Source organism: Ailuropoda melanoleuca, chromosome 20 (genome assembly GCF_002007445.2).
Source record: "Ailuropoda melanoleuca isolate Jingjing chromosome 20, ASM200744v2, whole genome shotgun sequence".
NCBI lineage: Eukaryota > Metazoa > Chordata > Mammalia > Carnivora > Ursidae > Ailuropoda > Ailuropoda melanoleuca.
The window spans coordinates 5741514-5765119 of record NC_048237.1 but is presented as its reverse complement, the minus strand read 5'-3'; positions in this window follow the sequence as shown (position 1 = coordinate 5765119).

The following is a 23606-nucleotide window of genomic DNA, read 5'->3' as shown; positions in this document are numbered from 1 at the left end:
AATAAGTGGACTATGGCTGAAAGCAAACCAGTTCGATTTATAAATCAACTGGTTATTGATAAAAATTCCCTAGAAATCCAAACTAATGATGCTTCAGAATTTCATCAACCAAATATTGACAACATCTTGCATCCTTTTCTCTCACAAAGGAGACTGTTCTCCTTAACAGTAAGCCCTGAATCATAAAGTAAAAACCCAGGGAGTTTTAGAGGTCTGGTTCAACCTAGGTAGAATGAGCAGACAGTCAGGTTCTTTGTATATTCAGTGATACTCTTGTTGGAGACAAGGGCCATTCTCCTGTCAGCACTGAATAAATGGCAAACCACAAAAACTCTAACCTTGATAACGGCTGGGTAAATTTGAGGAAGTTTAATTTCACTCAGAAATATAAAAGGATGTTTCCAATCTGCAGTCTATATGAATACAAAAAAAGAGAACAAATACGTTAACAGTACACTGGCCTCACGCCTTTGTGTTCTCAATCTATCCTTTTTTTTCCAACAGCTTGGCAGAAAGAAGAAATGTATCACTTATTTTCTGAGCAGGAAACAGACACAGCAAGAAAGCAGCCCACGAAGCAGAGACTCTGTGAGTGCCTTGTACAGTTCATCAGTGCACACAGATCTGGCCTCTAATGAAGCCATTTACATGCAGATGCAGGCCTGAGTGTGTGGACACCAGTCTCAACTCTGGGAATTGTTGTTCCTTCTAATCAAAAGAAATTTGCACATGAAAGCCACATCCGTGTTCATTAACCCCACAGCTCTCAATATTGCTTCTCTATTATTCCTGACAAAATTGCAAACCTTCATATGATTAGGTACCCCACTTCAGAGCTGTATTTTCCTCCCATCCCCAACCCAGGCCTGCATCTGAATGTAAAACTGAATGTGGGTCTGCAAAGCTGAATAATTTGTAAATACACTTACTAAAAACCAACACCAAGCACCTTTTTCACATTGATTGCCCTACGCAGACACTTTTTCTCTCATCCTCAACCAAGGAGAATGAATCTCCTATGCTTACAATCTTATCATCATGGAAAATATAAAAATACTCTTCAGGATGGGAATCCCAAGACAATAAGGTTAATTGCCAACTTCATTTTCATGTGCGAACAAGATAAAAGTCACAAATTTGTCTAGTGGCAAATACGAGTCACACATTACAATTGAAATACAAAGGCCGTAACAGAGATTGGCAGCAAGTCCTAAAAGCAAAGCTCATAGTGATCAGCTGATACAGGTCCATCACATACTTAATAAGAATTACCTCTCCTGTCAATCGTGTGGATGTTAACTGTGCAGAGCTTGTGCCAATGATCTGGCTACACTGCCTTCTCAAAAGGAGTGACGCATAATACGTGTGCCCATTCTTATTACCAAAGATCATCCTGAGCCTGGACTTCCCAATATATGTAATAAATGTATAGTAATAAATGTACTGGAATTGTTTATTTTGCTAGTAACAGCAAATTGAGTTTCTCTTTCTATAGAATTAGAAGAGCAAGAATAACTTAGCTTTGTTAATGCAATTCAGCAGTGACCTGCCAGGAAGTCTGGGGCTGAGAGGCCAGGCAGATCTTCCTGCCCACTCAGTGTCTGGCCTTCTTGCTAAAGCTGCCAACAATAGTCTCAATTAGTGCCAATTATGGTTTTTTTAAACATGCGGACACCTGCATAATGTGAATGAGATGGAGAGTCCTACCACATTTTTATCAACCATCAAACAGCTGTCAGAGGTTGACAATTTTTAGTTGTTATTGTTCTGGGAAATTCAGATTACTAGCCTAGAGGTAAATTTTTTTATGTCTCATTTGTATTAATGCTCTAAATCATCTAGATCCCTATTATTTCCTCTTCCATATTTACATATTTATTTTCAGACAAAAACACAGCTTATAGGGCCTCCATTAAACAAGCACACAAGCCAAAGTATGGTTCTGTGTTTTCAGTTTATTGAATGACTTTAAATATTCTATCACTTGATTATCAGCATTGAAGATTTGATCGTAACTTTGAAGCCTAGCGAGTCCTACTATAGAAGGGCAGACTTGAGATTAAAATGTCAGCTAGAGTCCTGCATTCTTTAGAAAAAAGCTAAACTTTTAGTCCAAAATACATATTGCATTTCTAAATCATTTGAGCTTTCTATAACCTCCTATAACCAAACTTTTACATTTATGTTCCATGGATACATCACAGAGGCCACTGCAGAGCTTAAAACAAGGTGGGGGAGTTCACCTCCCACTTTCCCCAATTGCCATACCGAGCAGTTCTACTTTCCTCTAACTAGAAAAATACATAAGATATTTTTAAAGAAAGTTTCTGCAGCTAAAAGAATTTGAAATCACTGGCATATGCAGAAGAAGACAAGAAAGAAGAGAGGGAGAAACAAGAAGAAATCATCTATTATCACTTATGAAAGTAAAAGGAAACAGAATACGACACTATCACATTTTCTAGTGGCAGAAGCACTCCTGTGGAATCACTTTATTGCTCCAGTTGATGGGAGAACAGTAAAACAACTGTTGGATTTCATTTTCAATTGTTGCTTACTTAGTCTGTAAGAATGTTTAGCAAGTAAATTTGCAAAAACTTTGGAACAGCCCATCTGCTCATTTTAAAGGATGAAGGAAAGGAAGGTTATTAGAAAAAAGGAGAAAGAAGGAAGATGAAGCATTGGGAGAAATTTCTCGTTTGATATTTGTAAAGTATAGCTTTTAATAAAAAAATTTTGAATTCTGAAAAACTCACTAGCATGGGAAAAATCCAAAGGAAGTGATTAAAAAGTAAAAAAATATATATATATTGCATTTCTAAATCATTTGAGCTTTCTATAACCTCTTATAACCAAACACTTTCTATAGAGTTTCAGAATTCATAAATGCACAGAAGACCCATTAATTAACTCATACTTACTCAACCATTATTAAGCAATGACTAGATCCTAGACACTACACATTTAGTGATTCCAAACACATTTAGTACAAAGACGGACCACAGAGCAGGTAACTGTGATGCAGAGTGGTAAATTATTTGATATTAGTAGGCACAGAGTTCTTCTATGGGGGTTTTCGGCCTAGGAGTCATAGATATCCTTTTCATAAAATTATGTTTAGGGAACAAAAGTCAGTAAGTAGAGTAAGTAGAGAATGTTGAGCCAGTTCAGGTGTATGACTGAAAAATAGTCCATATTTGTGATGTAACAGAAAAGAAAATACTGAATGTGAGGTTAATAATTAAGTCTTGAAATTAATTTTCCTCAAATTATTGTTAAACTATTTACTACAGCCAAATGATAGCTCTTCTTAAAGGAAAGAACTGGAATGCTAAATATCATCAAAGATCAAAAATCACATTTTACTTTTTTCAAGAAGAGCAACAACTATTTGGTCTTATGTCAGCTGCAGTTACCTTCTGAAGAATATTTTACTAAGTAATTCTAAATAAGAACTGTGAAAGATGAGGAGAAGTTCCATAAACATACTGTAATTAGCATCTCTATTGTTCTGAACTTGAATAGCTCAAAACTGAAGTTGTAGGATAGGTGATCCTTGGGAATGGGGAGAGTTGCCAAACTTCTCACTGCAGTAGGTCTGTCATTATTTCCCACTATCAAGTCCACAGAAAATTAGTCTAGGAGGTGCTCCATGAAAAAAGAATTCTATGCTCAGTGAATTTTGGAAATTGTTTTGTTCCAAAACCCCTCTATGGACATTCACAGTACATATAAAAATAGTAAGTTACATGAAGTCTTTCTTTAAAGAAAGCTTCTTAGTTTTGTGTAATTCAGTATTTTCCCAAATCACTTTACTCCAGGACACTATTTAACTCTCACACTGGTAAAATCCTATGGAATTGAAGTTTTAGGAAAACGCTTTGTAAAATTCTCTAAGGTAGTTGCCTGAAATAAAAATAGTAGAGAAAGCATCAGACACTTCATTCATGGACATCATTGTGCACATGGACTCGAGGTAGGAAGCAAATGACAATCTCCAAATATCCACAGCTTCATCACGTGATACCAAATTTTTAAACAACAGTTTCTAGTCCAACTTTAAGTCTGTAGTTACTAAGGATGCGCACAAGCCTTCCCTCTGTCCATCCCCTCATTAATGTGCTATGTTGGTGATGTTCTTTGGCAACACATTTTTTTTCAGAACACTACCATATTTGACAACACTAACAAATGTCACATTGAAACACTCCTTTCCTTTTATCATTTTCCAGTGACATTGTAGATTACTCCACTCTCCAACTTCCTGCTCCTTGACCACTTTTCTTTATGCTATTTGCTGTTTTATCCTCCTCCATTTATGGATTTTATTCTCCAAGGTTCAAGTTGGGTTTCCCTTCATTCTGCTGTCTTTTTATTTTCTAGCTGATCATCTCTAACAGCTTAAAATACTACTTGATGATACTTAAATGCATATTTTGTACTTCCTCTTTTTCATATAAGCTCCATTCTCATATTCTGGGTACCTAATATGGTCCTAAAATATAGTAATTCAATACCAAAATCATCACTGATTTTATCATTGAAAGCAGTGATTTTCATTTCAATTTTCAGGTTTGACATTTTGACAATATTTTTCCTTCACACCTTACATCCAAGCAGATTATCAAATCCTGATCATATTTCTTTCACTCACCTGTTCTTTCCATTCTAATCATCCTTTCAAGCATATACAGATATATATGCCTCCTGCCTCCTCATATCTTATCACTATAGTCTCACACATTGCTCTTCCTAAAATATAGACATCTTTAGGTCAGTATCTTGTCATAAATTACTTTATGATTATTTATTTTTTGGAAATATTTTGTACTACAAAGTTATAGAAACTCCATGTTATAAAGTTTGTAAGCCCAGAAAAGGACAAAAGAATCACCCAGAATATTCCTCACCTATTGATAACCAGAGCTAATATTTTTGTGTATTCTTCATTACTATATCAGTATCTGTTTTTAGCCTAATTTACTAAATAGATTACATTTTGGGGTCATAGATTTTCTTTTAGAACTGGGGTTCAATGAGCATATCATGTTCCAAGAGGTATCATAATTCATTTAACTGTATCCTTATTAGACACTTAGGCAAAGCTCAGTTTCTCGATGTTATTAACAGCACTGTAGAATATTCATTTTTAAGTCAACTCTGATTGTCTCCCCTCAGGATAGAGTCCCAAAACTGTCAAGGTTGAGTCAAAGAATATGAAAATTTTCAGAAATATTGAACCAATTTTCACTACCATCAGCAGGGTAGGGCTTCTTCCAAAACTTCTCATAATTCCTTAGTGCTCATTGTATAAATTCTAAAAACTCAGCTTGGCTTTCAAAATTCTGTCTAACCTTATTTCACACTAGTATAAATATTCCATTGAGACCTTTATAGTTTCCTAACTGTCTCTTAAATACAACACACTCTTTTTTGATCTCATGCTTCTATTTATGTTACCTTTATTTCAGAAGGTTTTTTAAATCTTCTTTCTCTATCTATACAAAGCATGTGCATTCTCCTCAACACTTGCTTATATAGCACATCTTTAGCTGGCTTTCCTTCATAAATCACTTCCCCCTTTCTCTGAACTCCTGTGTCATTATCAAATACTTTTGCTTTGATTTGAATTGTTCATTAGTTTGTATAAATTTTTATCTGAGTATTAATTTGAGGTTACCCCCCCTTTAAGTGTTTGAACATTTAACAAGATACTACACATCTGATAATGCTCAGTGAATGTGTGTTGAATGAATACTAAATAAGAGTTATTAAGATAGCAACCTATACATTAGTGAAACATCTACTAATGTTATTCTCATTTCATTGGTTAATTATTCCTTGACAGCTGAAATTTTAGCAAGATATTATAAGAGATCAACAAGTTAAACTTTATTTTCAGAATGTTTTCTCAATTATGTTTTTTAGCCTTTGTATGTTATGACAAGTTAAATCAGTTAAATTTCAATCAGCTTCCATCCTAAACCAACCCCCAAAGTAAGTCTTAGAGTGTACATTCTAAAGTTACTTCCCCAAAACATGGTGCACTCAGAAACTCAGAACATTATTAGAGAGAAAATAAAAATAATAATGTATTCTTGGAAATTAAGATGATTTGTTTCATTGCAATGTTTGGTAAAGAACCAGAATATTTTCCCTGAGATTTATAATTTCATGACCATAGTCAACCTTGGCAGTAATTTAACTAATTGTAAAAGAAGTCTTTTGAGAGTCCCTACAAAATTAGAAAAAGGAATAGAATTTGATTCATAAGTACATTTGGGAAATCATTAGGATATGAAAGTAAGATTTGTTTCTACAAACCTCTACCAAGTAAGTTTTGCACACTTTGATTATTTATGTACATTTTTGATTCCTTCAATATGTATAACCTCAAAGCAAATCTTGGAAAGATGATTCTAAAATTACACTGTTGACTAAAATTATATTGTTACATTCTTTATTTCAGTAGACTATTTATAGATGAAATTTCATTTAGTTGTGTAAGACCCCTAGTAACCATTAAAAGAAAATTAGGTCATCTTGGGTTTTCTGATACAATGGAATTTTAGGAAGCATTAAGCTTACTCATAATAATATTAAATATTATATTAATAGCAGGGAAAGGATTGTTCCTACATCAAAATGATATAACTGGATATATTTTTCAAGATAAATTTTGAGAGAAAGACTTTTGACCACACTCTGCTTCAGGTTCCACAAGTCTGATTGTCTTAAAATGTCTAACTATGCAAAAAAAAATATTAAAAAAAATATTTTAAGATCTCAAGTACATTCCAACTTTTATCTAATCAGAACATTTGTTTTATGTTTTTTTCCTACTGATTATTAAAACAGACTATGAGTTTACACATGTAAAAACACTTGGTTCCACCTTTAAATGATTCCCCATGACCATAAAGGAATTTGTAAGTATGAGCAAGGAGCCGGATGAGGGGCTCAATCCCAGGACCCTGAGATCATGACCTAAGCCAAAGGCAGACTCTTAACCGACTGAGCCACCCAGGCACCCCACATTTTTACCTTTAATAGTTATCTACCAGAAATAGTTGAAGAATGAGAACAAAATACTTAGGAGGGCTAAACCTCTGATTTCTGTGTTTGGAAGAGGACTGACTTTCTATGTCCCAGAGATTTTGTCATAGTTTTCCATGTGTTATCTCTTTAACCTGGAAATATCACTGTGGATTAGGTTATAATATCCTCATGTTTATGGATGAAGACAGTAAAGCTGAAAAAAGATAGTTCAGTAATGTCACAAAGAGAAATGAAACAGTTAATAAGTCAGGATCTCAGGCAGTAATTTGAGTATGAATTTTAGGAAAATAAATAGAATTTACACTTAAAAAGGATCATGGGAAACCAACTGGAAAACAAAACAGGAAAATGCTTGCTTTGTTTTTGATCCTGGACTGGAATTCTTTCATCTCACTGATTATCTGAATAGGCTATAATCCCAGGTCCAGAGGCTGAATCCAGCCAGCACCTGTGCATGACGCTGAGTCATCTGGGTGATACTTCTTGCTGCCTTGAAAAGACTCCATGCCTAGAACAGAAAGTACTTTCAGGGAAATAATGACATTGACTTGACCTATTCCCCAGCTGCCTGAAGAGTAGTTCACACACAGGTCTAAGACTGTTTGCCTATCCAGAGGAAGCTCTGGATGAATTGCTCATTCATCATCCCAATGTCTATAATTCAGGGTTGCTCTTGTGAGGTTGCTCTATTACTCCTCAGTAATAGCAAAAAGGCTAAAGTTATACAAACAAGACAACTTTGTCCTCCACCCTATCATGCAAGAAAGCTTACAATGTCTGTCTGTCTCTTTCTAGGTTGCTATGAATCTCTGTTAATGAAAAGACGAATAAGGGCATATGTTAATGAGGAGTCAAGTACAAAATGAATGTAAATAGAAGGGAGGCCTTCTAGCCGTGAAAAATATTTGAAAGTATTTATTTCTCTTCTCTCATCTTTCCTTCAGAATTCACTTGCTCATGTCAACCTTCCTTTCTCTCTTTAACAGAGTTGTTGAGAGAATAAATCATTGATATTGAAGATATTTTGTGTCAACATTTATGTGAAAAGAAAAAGAAACAAGCTGGGTATGCTTAAGTTGTTATGAATATCCAATTTGTTAATATCCTCATGTATTGTTTCATATGTTTGACCAGAACTTCCAGATTTTTAATAATAAATTATTAGTTTTCATGAATATATTAAAAAGTCTTATATTTTTATTTAGAAGCTCTCCTATAAAAAAAGATTAGGTATTTTCTATCAATGTAAGAAAGATTTAAAATAATATTGCTTTCTACTTGTGAGTCTCTTGATACATTCAATTCACCAATTCAAAGTGAAAAAATCCTTTTTCATAAATTTTTTGTTTGAATTTGACAAAAGATTTTAAAAAATAAATTTCAGATGTCTGTGTAATGAGCAGCATGGCTCTTAATTTTTTAATCCTTTCCCCACAAGATTCCTAATAACATATCACTTACAAATATGAATCCTATACTGATCTTTATATTAATCCATCTAACAGAGTAAATGTATTAATATGGCATGGGAATATACCACAATTAGTTTCTAGGTATTTTAAATTTCCAACAGTATATTATTTACAAGCAAATATATAGACAAACATGAACAGATGAAAATTTGGTATCTATCTCTTACCTGAAGTGTTCCAAGAATAGCATTGAAAAGAAAATACATGATATCGCCTAGCAAACTGTACAAAACCACCTACAATCAATTCAGGGTAATACAGAAAGTCAAAGCCATGAGGAAACATTTGTCAGTAGTCAACTTCTTCCTCACAATGCCAAAGCCATGCTCTCAGACAGGTAATGATCTCTGGATAATGGCTGGACAAACTACAGGAAATGAGCTGTCTAGAGATGCTGCCTACTAACCTACGGAACACTATGTATTGACTTCTTACTCCTACCTTGTCTCTGCTACCAGAGCCCTAGGAACTGCATGAGACCACTACCTGGATAAGATTCTGCACATCATAGGGGCACCTGGGTGGCACAGCGGTTAAGCGTCTGCCTTCGGCTCAGGGCGTGATCCCGGCGTTATGGGATCGAGCCCCACATCAGGCTCCTCTGCTGTGGGCCTGCTTCTTCCTCTCCCACTCCCCCTGCTTGTGTTCCCGCTCTCACTGGCTGTCTCTATCTCTGTCAAATAAATAAATAAAATCTTTAAAAAAAAAAAGATTCTGCACATCATAGAATGTCCATTTTCTGGTTTGAGATGGGAGTTACAGTTGCCATACTGATATATCTTGCTTTGGATTCTGTTGATACACAAGGGCTGTGCATTTTAGTATAACAAAAACAATAGCTTGTCATCTATGTGATTTACACAGAAAAGCTAGGGACAGGAGTTTACACTGACAGCTTCTATTTTGTGAACCTACTGTACAGTCCTTTTGGTAACGTCAGTTCCTTACCACTGCTTGCCCAGAGCTAGTTGAGCTATCCTTTTCTTGTAACAACAAATCTAAGACATGGTTTTTGTCTGGAAAATTGAGTGCACTGGGGGGAGCTACTGCTTAGGCCTGGCTCTACCTCCTTAAGTGTTCATCACACCCACTCTCCTTTTCCTATTCATGAGAGCCAGGCCTATTCAATTAGTCACAAACTCCCATAACCAGCTCCTATGTTTTCCACCTTCAAGTTCCTTAAAAATAAATTATTGGCAATCCATATAAATAAAGAATAGAATTATTATTTAAAAATTAAAGTATTTAAGTTGAAATTAGAAATTTTTCATGCTTGCCTAAAATATTTTCAGAATACTAAAAATATAAATGCTGGTTTGAAAGAAGAACTGACAACTTCATGAATGCCATTTATTTTCTTTTGACTCCTATCTAATCCTCAATTTGTATCTCCTGACTCTACCCTTGTTACCCCACTCACCTTATTCTTGCCTCGTGTAAAATATACCTTCACGCATTAGAACATTACCTCATCATTCCTTCTACCCTAAAGGCTCACTTCTCTCTTCCCTCCCTTCAACCCTCTGATAGGCAATCTCTCCTACTTCTGGATTCAGCTTAAATGATGTTTCCTCAAAGATTCCTTCCTTAATCTACTTTATCCTCCTAATCCTCCCCCATCCCTGACAAGGTTAAGATTCCCTTACAACCTCTCCAGTAGCAACCAGCATTTTTTATAGTCGTATTTGTCATTTGCTATTATTTGTGAAATTATCTCTTTAACATCTATCTTCAATGCCATCCTGTAAACCACATGAAAACTAGTACTATGTACACACACTAGATAGATAGCATATAAATAATAAATAATCACTGAATGAATGAGAAAATAAATGAATAGACATGTAAATGAGTAAGTTAATGTCTTGAAGACAATAAAGAGAATACTTTTGTTAGCATATCTATCTGCTTTGCTTTAATTGTGGAATATCTACAACAAAAACACTTTTAATAATGCTTAATTGCTTTCCTAACATCAGACAGTGAATTTACTTATAAAGAGTATCTTTATTATAACACTTATAAATGACAAGCTTAAGTTATTTTCAGTTGAGAACATGACCTGCTTTAAAGATGAGTGACTCATTATAGTACTCACTGAAGGCTCACTACAGATAGCACTTGTATTTGTGCTCTGAGAAGACACAAATAAAGCAAGTTCCTTGCCCTGTGGATGCTTGCAATTTATTCCCCCTGCCCCACGCCCACTGAGGGAAGCTCTACTGCTCTCCAAACAAAATAAACAAAAAAAGAACTTGAAAGCACATTTTATTTATTTTTAAAATATTGACTGATTGATTTTAGAGAGAGTGCACATGTGTGAATGTGAGGAAGGGCAAACAGGGAGGGAGAGGGAGAGAATCTCAAGCAGGCTCCCTGCTGAGAGTGGAGCCCAGTGAGGGGCTCCATCTCAGGATCCTGAGATCATGACCCCAGCTGAAACCAAGAATCCGTTGCTCAATGGACAGCTACCTAGGCAACCCCAATGCACACTTAAATAGAAACTTCTCTACCACTTTGCCTGTATGTCCATGGATCATTTTATCATATGTCCGATATGGTTTGAGACATAATCCCTGCTCTCACAAAGCACGTATTTCAGTCAGGAACACAGACTGGAAGAGAGACAATTCCTACACAACAGAACCATGGTTCTAGGGGAATTGGGGACAAATGAAAGGACTTCTGAGGAAGAGGGCTAATTTGCATAGACAGACAATGGCTTTATGCAACAGGCCACAAAAAAAGTTGGGTATTCTTGAAGGATTAGTAGGTTTTGTCAAGTATACCAACCAGGGTAGAGCATTATTACAAGAAAAATAAAACTTCATGGGGAAAAGGTTAGGCACACTTTACAGGATCTATTTTAAAATAAGTGTGGCAGTCAGGATTGAATCTTATTCTTTTTTTTTTTTTAAAGATCTTATTTATTTACTTGACAGAGATAGAGACAGCCAGCGAGAGAGGGAACACAAGCAGGGGGAGTGGGAGAGGAAGAAGCAGGCTCATAGCAGAGGAGCCTGATGTGGGGCTCGATCCCATAACGCCGGGATCACGCCCTGAGCCGAAGGCAGACGCTTAACCGCTGTGCCACCCAGGCGCCCCTGAATCTTATTCTAACAAACAGAATTGTTATAACGGAAAATACCAAAGGATGAATTGGAATTTCCAAATTTTCTTCTGTATTTTTTATAACTCATAATAATCCTATTGATCACAATGCTAAATGTTTTCACCACAGAAGAGTATTACCAGAGTAACCATTGTAATAAACAGGCTGATACTAATATTCATGCCAATTGCTTTTTGACATTGTTGAAGTTAGTATCTTCGTCTGTTTTAGTTGCTTTACAGGCAACACTGCTGGAGTGATCTGTGAACAAAATACTAGGAAATATTCCATCTGATTACATATCTTGAAGACAATGTAATAGCCTAGAAACCAAACAATGTAAGATTTCCAGTATTATTATGATCTCTATGGAATATGGAAAGATAGTCTTTGGAAAGTCTATCATAGTCTATATATGGAATGAAAGTCTGAACTAATGTCCTAATAGATTGAAGGATGAGAATTGTTCTTTATTAAATGCCACCATCAAGGGAAATTTCTATTTGGAATAAAACTTAGAAGAATATTTTCTTAGTCAGAAACTGAAGAAATTAAAGTTCTTAAAGAAACTCAATACAAAAGCATTTAAATAAACCTGTTAATTTCATTAAATAAACCTGTTAATTTAAATAAACCTGTTAATTTCATTTAAATAAACCTGTTAATTTCATTAAAGTTATATGTATTCTAAGTATTTAATTTAAAATGAATTTGGGGTCATTTCTAATGAAAAATACTAAAACATTTAGATCAGAAATTCTAGCCTCTGTGAATACTGTTTATGAACATATGATCCCACAACCAGATTGGGAAATGGGGAATTCGGACAATGGAATATCTTCTTTACCTTGTTTTAGAAGGAATAAAGCAGTAAGTGGTACTATGGTTATATCATCATAAAAATTTGAAACATAAGAGTATTTTTTTATATTTCTAAAGTTTCCAAAAAGGTTTCCCAGCATTAAATTTTGCAATACTCATATTCTAATGTTTTAAAGTTCCAGAAATGATTTGCTAACTTCATAATGTTTGCATACCGAAATAACAATTTAACTATAGCTCTCTTAGAAAATGTTTAGATGTTCTGAGTATTAGTTTGTGAAGACAAGATGATTCAGAATAAAATTACCTTGTAGGCACCTTAAACAATCTGTAAATTCTAATCAGATCTCTTATCTTTCTGTATCCACTCCAAAATAGTTGTGATTTGATGGCCTTAGAAAAGATAGTCAGTGTGTTTAGAAGGTTTTTGTTTTTGTTTTTTTTCCAGAGAGCTAACTGTGCATAAAGGAGTTAGTTGTATTAACATCTAAAACATTTATCTCATTTACTGACTTTCAGAGATGAGTCACTGAAAAACATATGCATAAAATAAAATAGCCATGCCAGTTTAGGACCTATGCGCAGTTGTGGGTATGTACAAAAATATATTAGTATTGTCATCCCTATAGTTATCCTTACCTACGGTGCATGGTCTGTGTGTGTAATTGAACCAACTTCCCATATGGACATACAGAAAACAGTTTATAAATATATAAATAAGTGTATATATATTTACATGGGTACAATCCATTTTTATTCTAGTGAACTCCACAGGACATTACAGTTTTCATCTCCTTTTTTCCCCCTGCAACAACAAGATTTCATTGTATACTGCTAGAAATCATATTCCCAGTTGTGGCTGAGAGTAAACAAACTCAAAACAGGATCTCCAGGTCTCTTTATTGATACTGCCCTGGGAGGAGGCAGTGCATTAACAAGAGGGAAAAAAGGTAGGGGAGGAAGGGCTCTAAATTCAATGCACTGAAAAGAAGGAAAGAAACCCTCAAAGGAAAGCCATTTACTTTCCAACACTACCTGATAAACAAATTAATTTCCTCTTTCTTCCTCCAGGCTCCAAATGCCTGTTTTGGGGGCTAAGGGGGATGGGACTGTGGAAAGGAGGAAAAAGGGCATTAGAGACGGAGTTTTTTAGACTAGATGTTTGTAATTATTTAAGGTGACCGTGTATGAGGGAATTAAGGGTACCTTATTACAGATAGATTTCTTTTCAGAATAAAAGATTCTGTTCTAAATCTGCTTGTTTAGCTCTAACAATGGAAAGAGACTAACGAACAACTGGTACTTATATGCACTCAACACATAAGTTTGCCATTAGGCACTTTCTTTAGAGTTAGAGAATGATAATAATAGGAATTTCTATGCAAAGCATTATTTGCTGTGAATATTTACACAGAAAATATACTTGTAACTGAATTAATAAAGCAGCACTCTACAGATTATAAATGGAGACAAGGAAATTTAAATAGCTATCATAATAGTTTTTGTTACAGGGAACTTTCCTCATACAGGCACTTTTCAAAATCCCAATCTGCATTTTGTAATGAGGTATAAGTATATATAAGATCATACCCTTCTGGACTAATAAAATGTTCATCTAAATGATTAGAAACAGGAATAAGGGTTCTGAAAACTAGATTACATGGTCATACCCACTAGATATACTTCCTTTCCAGCTGCTCTACATGTTAGTTGGGGAAATGGATCCAATTGGTCTGTTGACACCATTTTTATTTGGGAGACTTAAACTCACTACCTTGTAGCACTGTTCCCCACCACAGGTGACTGCCCTTCCCTTTTGTTTACTTCACCACAATTAGTTTCTTACACAGTGGAAGCAAACGGGAGATTTCAACTGTTGGTAAATAAAGGGCTGTGCATGAGTGCCTCTTAATAGCTTATCATCGTGTGTAATCAAACTGAATAATTGCCGGAGAGGAGAGCTCCTACACATTGGCAGATGCCCGTGGGCTGAGCTCTGCTCTGGAATGTCACCACGCAACAAAGCCCTGGATGGATAATGCATCAGCAGCACTGGGGCTCTAGGCATGTCACGCAGGTGGGAAGAAATCAGCGAGGTGAGGCAAATGTAAGTGTGCCAATGACACAGGAATGGTATTAGATGGATAGGGGGCAAGTAAAAAGACAAAGAAGCCAAGAAATTGAAGAAAACAGCTTTCACCACTAAATGGAAATTACCTTGAATGCTGCATTGCACCAGTGACTTTGACAGCTGAAACAGCAGCAAAGAGAACTTGACTAAGATATTGGCCGTGCTGTTTGCTTTGGAAGGGGCTAAGTGTGGTTGACTTTCTCCTGACAAGATCAATCCCCATTCATATAACACAATGAGCCAAATTCAAGAATATTTTCTTGGGGGCATTCATAAAAAGATTGAAAAGTACCAAGCTGTTCCTATGCCTGAATCCACAGGGACACAGAAATACATTCTCCAAATGCCATTTACCTAAGATTTTTCTTAGGTATTATATAAAATCATACTTTATAAATGCTTACTATTTTGTCATATAATTAAACTTTAACATCATTTATCAATCAGCAAAGAGATTCTCAGCTTCCAGATAATCTTAAATCCACGCTTATTTTGCCCCATTTTAAACTAAATTTCACAGACTAGAGCCTTGTTTCCTTGCTCTCTCTGTTTCTGTTGTTCTCCTACAGAACAATCTATGTATATGGCAGATTGGTGCTTACTGTTGGGTTTTGCAATGAGTTAGCTTTGTCATACACACATTTATGCACATACATACACACACCAAGTCAAGTGAGCCTCGTTATAGACTGGCATTCTCTATGACAGACAAGTAACATCTGTGCTGCTTTGTCTTCAAACAGTGCGTCTGCTGGGGAACCTTACTCACAAATCCTTTAAAACACACAAGCTCCCCCTTTCTTCTCTCTTCTTTTTGCACAAGGATGTGAATACGAATTGAAATTCCAAATTAACTATTCCAGATAAAGCTTAAGGTTTTCATTAAATTTAAATTGAACTATCAGACGTGATGTTGTGATATTTCATACCAACAGCTTTGCACAGAGAGGCTTTTAAATATTAAGGTTTCATCATTTTCCAAAGAAAGAAGGAATTGCTCTTTCCTTTCAAACACTGATACAGTGGAAACTAATGTGAGCCGTGTAAGAAACAACAAAAAATGAAGCTGAAATTAGACAAGGAAATGTAGGTACCATCTCTGCCATCGCACATCACCTTGAATATCAGAGCTCTGTGCTAGAGAGCTCATCCCAGCACTCAAAAGGGAAGCAACTATAGTAGTTCAACCAGCAGCTGTTTGTTTGGCTCTTTCCAGGGCCTGGCTTGTAATAGCTATTCAATAAGTATCTATTTAACATTGAACAAATAGAGATGTGAGCTAGATGTTGTGAGGGACACAAACACGTAATAAACAGCCTCCGTCCTTGATTATATTAGAGTATTGACAAATTATTCTCATGGTTCTCAGCATAAGAATTAGAAGATTATCTAGAAGAGGAATGACAAGCATTGGTCTGACATTGATTGAATGAAGAGGGACTTCCAAAAAACTGAATGATATAAGCACAGGGGGAATAAAAAGAATATTCCAGGCTATTAAAGGGACATTTAATGGCCAGATGGCCAGGAGTAGAAGGTTCATCTAGGGGAGCAGTAGAGGTCATACTTGAAAACAAAAGGGAAGGAGCACACTGAATGTCAGTCCTTTGAGAGTTCTACTCCATTTCATGAGAAAGAAGCCACTGAAGGATGTTTTAGAAAGGGAATGGGACGGAAATTAGTTGTTTGGGGAGATTAGCATAGCTATCCCAGAAGCCTGTTCATCTTTCTAACGGGAAAATATAAATATTCAATTCAGGAAATTTCAAAGTTTTCTAAGAAAGAAGGAGAACATCCTTAAAGCACTGGTGTTATGATCAACTTTCTCTGAGCTATTGATCTTTTAATCATCTTATAATGCCTTCATCAGTCCTTGATATTCCCTATCTAATTAACTATGCCTTGTGTTTCCTTGAAAGAATCATCTTTATCTAGATAGCAAATGTTGGGACATCTTAATGATAGGATTTTAGACTGGTTCTTCTCACTCTATACTTACTTCATAAGCTCCTTTTTATACTCATGATTAACACAGCTAGCTATCATCAGATGACCTTCAAAATTCTACTGTGAGCCCAGCTATTTCCTCTGAACTCTTGACCCTTATGGCCAACTGGTTAACTAACATTTTCTTCTGTACATATCAAAAAACTCCTCACCAGGGCACCTGGGTGGCTCAGTTGGTTAAGCCCCTGACTCTTGATTTCAGCTCAGATCATGATATCAGGGTTGTGAGATCAAGCCCTGAATGGGGCTCCATGCTGAGCATGGAGTCTGCTTAGGATTCTTTCTCTCCCTCTCCCTCTGCTTCTCTCCCTCTCTGCTCCTCTCCCTGCTCATGTGCGCGTGCACGTGTACACACACACACACACACACACACACTCTCTCTCTCTCAAAAATAAATTAAATAAAAAAAATAAATATCATCACCTGAGATGCTAGATGTTTATTTACTATTGTTAATCTCCCTTGCAAAAATGTAGGTTCCTTATGGGCAGAAATTTATCGTTTTGTTCATCCATGCATTCCCATGTCTGCAATAGTGCCTGGCACATAGACGATACTCAAAAATATTTCTGAATGAATAAATGGCTTGCTCTCTGGGCTAAGCCATTATCTATCATTTCCAGTGGTATACCAACTGAGCAGACTATTTTAATCACCAATATTGTTTAGAAATACTGGCACATAGTGATAATAAAAAATGGTTGGACTTTTTATCGCCTACAATTCTTTTTAAATTCTCTATAGACAGTGTACTCCTTTATTACCCAGACCTAAGGAAGACAGCTTCTACTCCCTCTCCCTTGGTAAATTATTGACAATCCTTCTCTTAGACTATTCTGATTATCACTTTTCCCTATTTCAAACTCCATGCTACAGTCATACCCATCTTCTTAAAACATACATGTAATCATGACATCACCCTGCTTAAAATGCCAAAAAGGCTTTCTGTTGTGGTTAAGATTAAAACAGCACATGATTAACACAGACAACAAAGTCTTGGGGGATCCAGATCCTACTTACCTTTCCATCTCTCCTTGTATAATACTCTTCTACTCGTGCTCACTTCTGCTCTCTCTGCTCCAGCCACATGGAACTTTTTGCTTTAGACTCTCATACTTGGCGTGCTCCTGAACTACTCGAAAGATTTCCATTTCTCTCTTCACCTAGTAAATTGCATTGCCTCCTTTGGTTCTAGGCTTGGAGATGCTCCTCCTCAGAAAAGATTTTCCTGATCTCCTTGACTCAGTCAAGTGTCCTTTATAGAACTCAGAGTTACAATTTGATATTTGTTTGTGTCTGCTTTTGCTCACATTTGCAAATATTTAATTACTTAGTTACATAAGTTATTTAAGCACTTAATACTTACATCTATGAGTCATTCACTATACTGAACACTTGAAATACAGCAGTAAACAATTGCAATTGTTGAGCTAACATTCCAGTGGGAAGGTAGATAATAACTAGTAGACTACACATCATAATGCTAGGCAGTACTAAGAGATAAAAGACAAATAAAGCAGGATAACTGGTAAGGGAATGCAGAGATTATTATATCAGGTAAGGTGGCCAGGGAAATTATTTTCACAGAAAGGATATTTGAACAAATAACAGAGAAAAGTGAAAGAGAAAGTATTACAAATATTTGGGCAAAGATAACCCTAAGCAGAAGGAATAATAAGGGCAAAGGACTTGAGGCCAAAATCCAGCCACAGCACCAGTGATGCTAGAAGTGAGTGAGCAAGTAGGAAATGAGATATGAACACACAGAGCTGTTGAGATCATATTGAATATCACAGACCAAGAAAAAGAGTTTAAAATTTGGATTTTATTTTGAGTGTGCTAGGAAGGTATTTCAGAAAAGGAATGTAATAATCGAATTCTAGTTTTAAAAGATTTCCTCTAGCTGACATGTGGGGGATAGGTTATGGTAGCAAAAGAGCAGAAGCAGCAACCAATTAGGATGTTATTTGCAGTAGTATGGACAATGAAATAGAAGGGTAACTAAAGATCATGAGTAGATGTCAGATTCGGAATAAATTTTGAGAGTAGAGTCAATAAAGATGGCTTAGATGTGGGGTATGAAAAAAAGAAAAAATCAAGGAAGACTCCAAGATTTTTGGCCTGAGCAACTGAATGTATGGTGTTACCATGTACTGAAGTAAGAAAGATTGGGAAAGGGATGACTTGATAAATGGGCTTTGGACACGTTAATTTTGCTATGCCTATTAAAAATCCAAGTAGAGATGTCAAGTATACAGCTGGATATAAGCCAAGCTTCAAGTTTTAGAACATTATGTTGCTGATTTTAAAAACATCAAAATGAACAGAACTGAAGACTGGAATTCCTTCATAATAATTTAAAAATTATTATTTTCTTTATAGCATTCAAGATAGAGCCAAACTATTTGACTTGCGTATGTGCTACCATTGGAGAAGACTATGGACATGAATATGCCTTATATATCTATGCTAGCTTAAAAACTGAAGGGCCCAAAGAAGGTACTAAATAAACACTGACTGTTTTATTTTTATTTTCTTTTGATAACTCAGATAAGCAGAGAAAGAAAATAATAGCAACACAGCCTCTGGCATAAGGGAGCCCTAAAGAGGGTTTACAGAACAAAATTGGATAAATTGTCTGAAAGCAAAGAATAAGGAAAGGGGACAGAATACATGTAATAAAAAGAGCAGGGATGTGGAATTAGTATTTGAGTTCTAGCTCTTTCTAGAACATACTTGTTAACCTTGAGCCAATATTCTCATCTCTCTGGTCTTCAATAAAATCTGCTCAAAAAAAGCTAGACAGTATTCGTATTCTTCTGAATTCAGAGGAAATCAGCCTCATCTTCTTGATCACTTAGCTTTCAAAACGGCCTGATTTTTGTTTGCAGGTATACTTTATTGTGGACTGCAATATTACTATCCATTTCAGAAACTCCTGAATCTGAGCCATATACCTTAAGTGCAATACTGTTCTACTAACCAACATTAACATATCTTCTTTAGCTACATACTTAATAGGAACTGTCAGCTTATATAAGTTTTTACACCTTGGTTTTGTGGGGACATAAATTAACTCAACCACCAAGGGAAATGTGTAAACAACTGAAAATCCTAGGAAGGAAGGGGACACTCTTAGTGTTCAAAGGACACTTTCACGATTATTCTCATCCACATGGGCTTAACAACAACAGGGAAAAAAAGACTTTGAAAATATACTATGGGCACCACTATTTAATTAATAATGAAAGGATAATCTAGTTAAAAATGTAAAAATACATCCAATAGAGTCTTCTTTGACTTGCCACCCTGGATATATTTGAGGACACTCATCTAAGTACAAGAGGCTCAAAATAATATGAGGACTGCAGGACTTCTTGAATATTACTTTTCAGTAAAATAAATGCTTGAAAAATTTTAAAAGATCTTATTTATCTGAGAGAGAGAGAGTGCAAGTGCATGAGTGGGAGGGGGTGGAGGGGCAGAGGGAGAGGGAGAAGCAGACTCTGTGCTGAGCAAGGAGACCAACACAGGACTTGATTCCAGGACCCTGGGATCGTGACCTGAGCTGAAGGCAGATGTTTAACGGACTGAGTGACCCAGGCACCCCACTATATAGTGCTTGGATTTTGACAGTGGAAACTAGATGCACTACTACAGTAAAGAGATTTTTTTTCTCATCTGAGAAGCAGCCGTAATATAAAGAAAATATTCTACAGGGACCAGTCTAATTTTTATTTAACAGATATAATATACAATATAATTAAATAATATGGAACTTATGAATAAAATAAGATTATTTACTTTCATTAAAATGCATATTTATAACTTAATTTATCTATTATTAACTGTCTTTTTTTAGTTTTCCATGAACTCTTTTCTTACTCCAGAAAATGGGTGACTGACTTCTTTACTGTGTTTTCCAGCACAGTTTTCTAAACTGTGCTCAGCAGAACATTAGCGTTCAAGAAGATATTAATAGGTGCTCTACAAAATAAATAGCAAATAATAGTACTAAATCATAATAATAAATAAATAAACAAACCATGGAGAAATGCTGCATGACATATGAAAGGCTCTGGAAAGTTCCACAGCAAAAAAATAACTGATTTTGTTTAAAGCAGCAATTCCCAGACTTATTAACCAAAAAGCTTTTTTTCCCCGCAGCACCTATGAACAATTCCCGAAACGCTCATGTTACATAGAATACAGTTCGGAAAACAGTCCCCTAGTAGTTGATAGATAACTTCTACATAGCACTTCCTACACTGTGTTGTACTTACTAGGCAATGACCTGTGTATACACGGGACCTTGTTTTATTCCTACTTCTCTACATTCTTTGCTAAGTTTTGATCTACAGTGGTTACTAATGTTAATTTTTTTAAAAAATTATTTAAATATATTATATATAGAAACCCATTAGTTTATTACTACTATTCAAAAAAATGTTTTGGCTAAACCTGAATATACTCCCTGTGTGGGCTTGTAGCACTCTTCCAGCCTGGGGTGATTGTGCATGCTATTTGAGCTTGTTAAAATCATATGCATTCTTCAAAGCCTAGTCCAGTATCATTTCCTCTGTGAAATTTTTCCAAATCCCCCCACTAAAAATTATGTCTCTTCTCCCCTCACGATTTCTCGCAGTACTCCCATGCATCTTGATTCTCAACAGACTTTCAACTGTGTAGTGCACTTTACTTGTGGACATGCCTCATCTACCCATATACCTGCTCCACATTTGCATCCACCCATGCACGTTACTCTGGGCCTTGTGCAAACAAGTATTAAAAAAATTACTTCTTAAAAATATGAAAAGACTATCCTAATAAGACAAGGTACAACTGCATAAGATTTACTGTTTGATTTCTTTTTTTTTTAATTTAATTTTATTATATTATGTTAATCACCATACAGTACATCCCCAGATTCCGATGTAAAGTTTGATGCTTCATTAGTTGCGTATAACACCCAGTGCACCATGCAATACGTGCCCTCCTTACTACCCATCACCAGTCTATCCCATTCCCCCACCCCCTCCCCTCTGAAGTCTTCAGTTTGTTTCTCATAGTCCATAGTCTCTCATGTTTCATTCCCCCTTCTGATTACCCCCCTTTTCTTTATCCCTTTCTTCCCCTACCGATCCTCCTAGTTCTTATGTTCCATAGATGAGAGAAATCATATGATAATTGTCTTTCTCTGCTTGACTTATTTCACTTAGCATTATCTCCTCCAGTGCCGTCCATGTTGCAGCAAATGTTGAGAATTCGTTCTTTCTGATAGCTGAGTAATATTCCATTGTATATATGGACCACAGCTTCTTAATCCAGTCATCTGTTGAAGGGCATCTCGGCTCCTTCCATGATTTGGCTATTGTGGACAATGCAGCTATGAACATTGGGGTGCATATGGCCCTTCTCTTTACTACGTCTGTATCTTTGGGGTAAACACCCAGTAGTGCAATGGCTGGGTCATAGGGTAGTTCAATTTTTAACTTTTTAAGGGACCTCCACACTGTTTTCCAGAGTGGCTGTACCAACTTGCATTCCCACCAACAATGTAGGAGGGATCCCCTTTCTCCACATCCTCTCCAACAATTGTTGTTTCTTGCCTTGTCTATCTTTGCCATTCTAACTGGCGTAAGGTGGTATCTCAGTGTGGTTTTGATTTGAATTTCCCTGATGGCTAATGATTTTGAACATTTTTTCATGTGTCTGTTAGCCATTTGTATGTCTTCATTGGAAAAGTGTCTGTTCATATCTTCTGCCCATTTTATGATTTGTTTATTTGTTTCTCGTGTATTGAGTTTGAGAAGTTCTTTGTAGATCTTGGATACCAGTCCTTTATCTGTGGTGTCCTTTGCAAATATATTCTCCCATTCCGTGGGCTGTCTCTTAGTTTTTTTGACTGTTTCCTTGGCTGTGCAGAAGCTCTTTATCCTGATAAAGTCCCATAAGTTCATTTTATCTTTTATTTCTCTTGCCTTTGGAGATGTGTCGTGAAAAAGGTTGCTCTGGCCGATGTCATAGAAGTTGTTGCCTATGTTCTCCTCTAGAATTTTGATGGATTCCTGTCTCACATTGAGGTCTTTCATCCATTTGGAGTTTATTTTTGTGTATGGTGTGAGAGAGTGGTCAAGTTTCATTCTTTTGCATGTAGCTGTCCAATTTTCCCAGCACCATTTATTGAAGAGACTGTCTTTTTTCCACCGGATGTTTTTTCCTGCTTTATCAAAGATTAGTTGCCCAAAGAGCCGAGGGTCCATTTCTGGGTTCTCTATTCTGTTCCATTGGTCGATGTGTCTGTTTTTGTGCCAGTACCATGCTGTCTTTGTGATCACAGCTTTGTAGTACAGCTCGAAATCCGGCATTGTGATGCCCCCAGCTTTGTTTTTCCTTTTCAACAGTTCCTTGGAGATTCGGGGCCTTTTCTGGTTCCATACAAATTTAAGGACTATTTGTTCCAGTTCTTTGAAAAATGTCCTCGGTATTTTGATCGGGATAGCACTGAAAGTGTAGATTGCTCTGGGTAGCATGGACATTTTAACTATGTTAATTCTTCCAATCCATGAGTACTGTTTGATTTCTTGAGCAGCACTTATGAAATTATTGAATCATATAACAGAGTAGAGAGGAAAGAAGTTGGAAAGGATTTAGCTCAGTTGTTTTCAAAACTGCCTAATTATCAGAATCATTCTGAACCCTTTCAAAGCTTTTGCAAATACTAAAATAAAACCTTATTCCAGACCTGAACTCCAATCTCCAAGAATGGTTTTAGAACCCAGATTATGCAGATTGCTCCTAACCCTGTCTCTGTTCCACCAAAGAAGCCACATTCTACAACCCCTTCTCTGCCACTACGTCATCATAAGAGGCTGACCGTGGAGGCCAAGAGCCTGAAAGCACAGCATGGAGAAACAATGATCCCCTTCCTTGCCATCTCTGTTGCAAACACAGAGAACTGCCAACAGAAGTCATTTGCAGATACTTCACCAGGGAGGAGGAC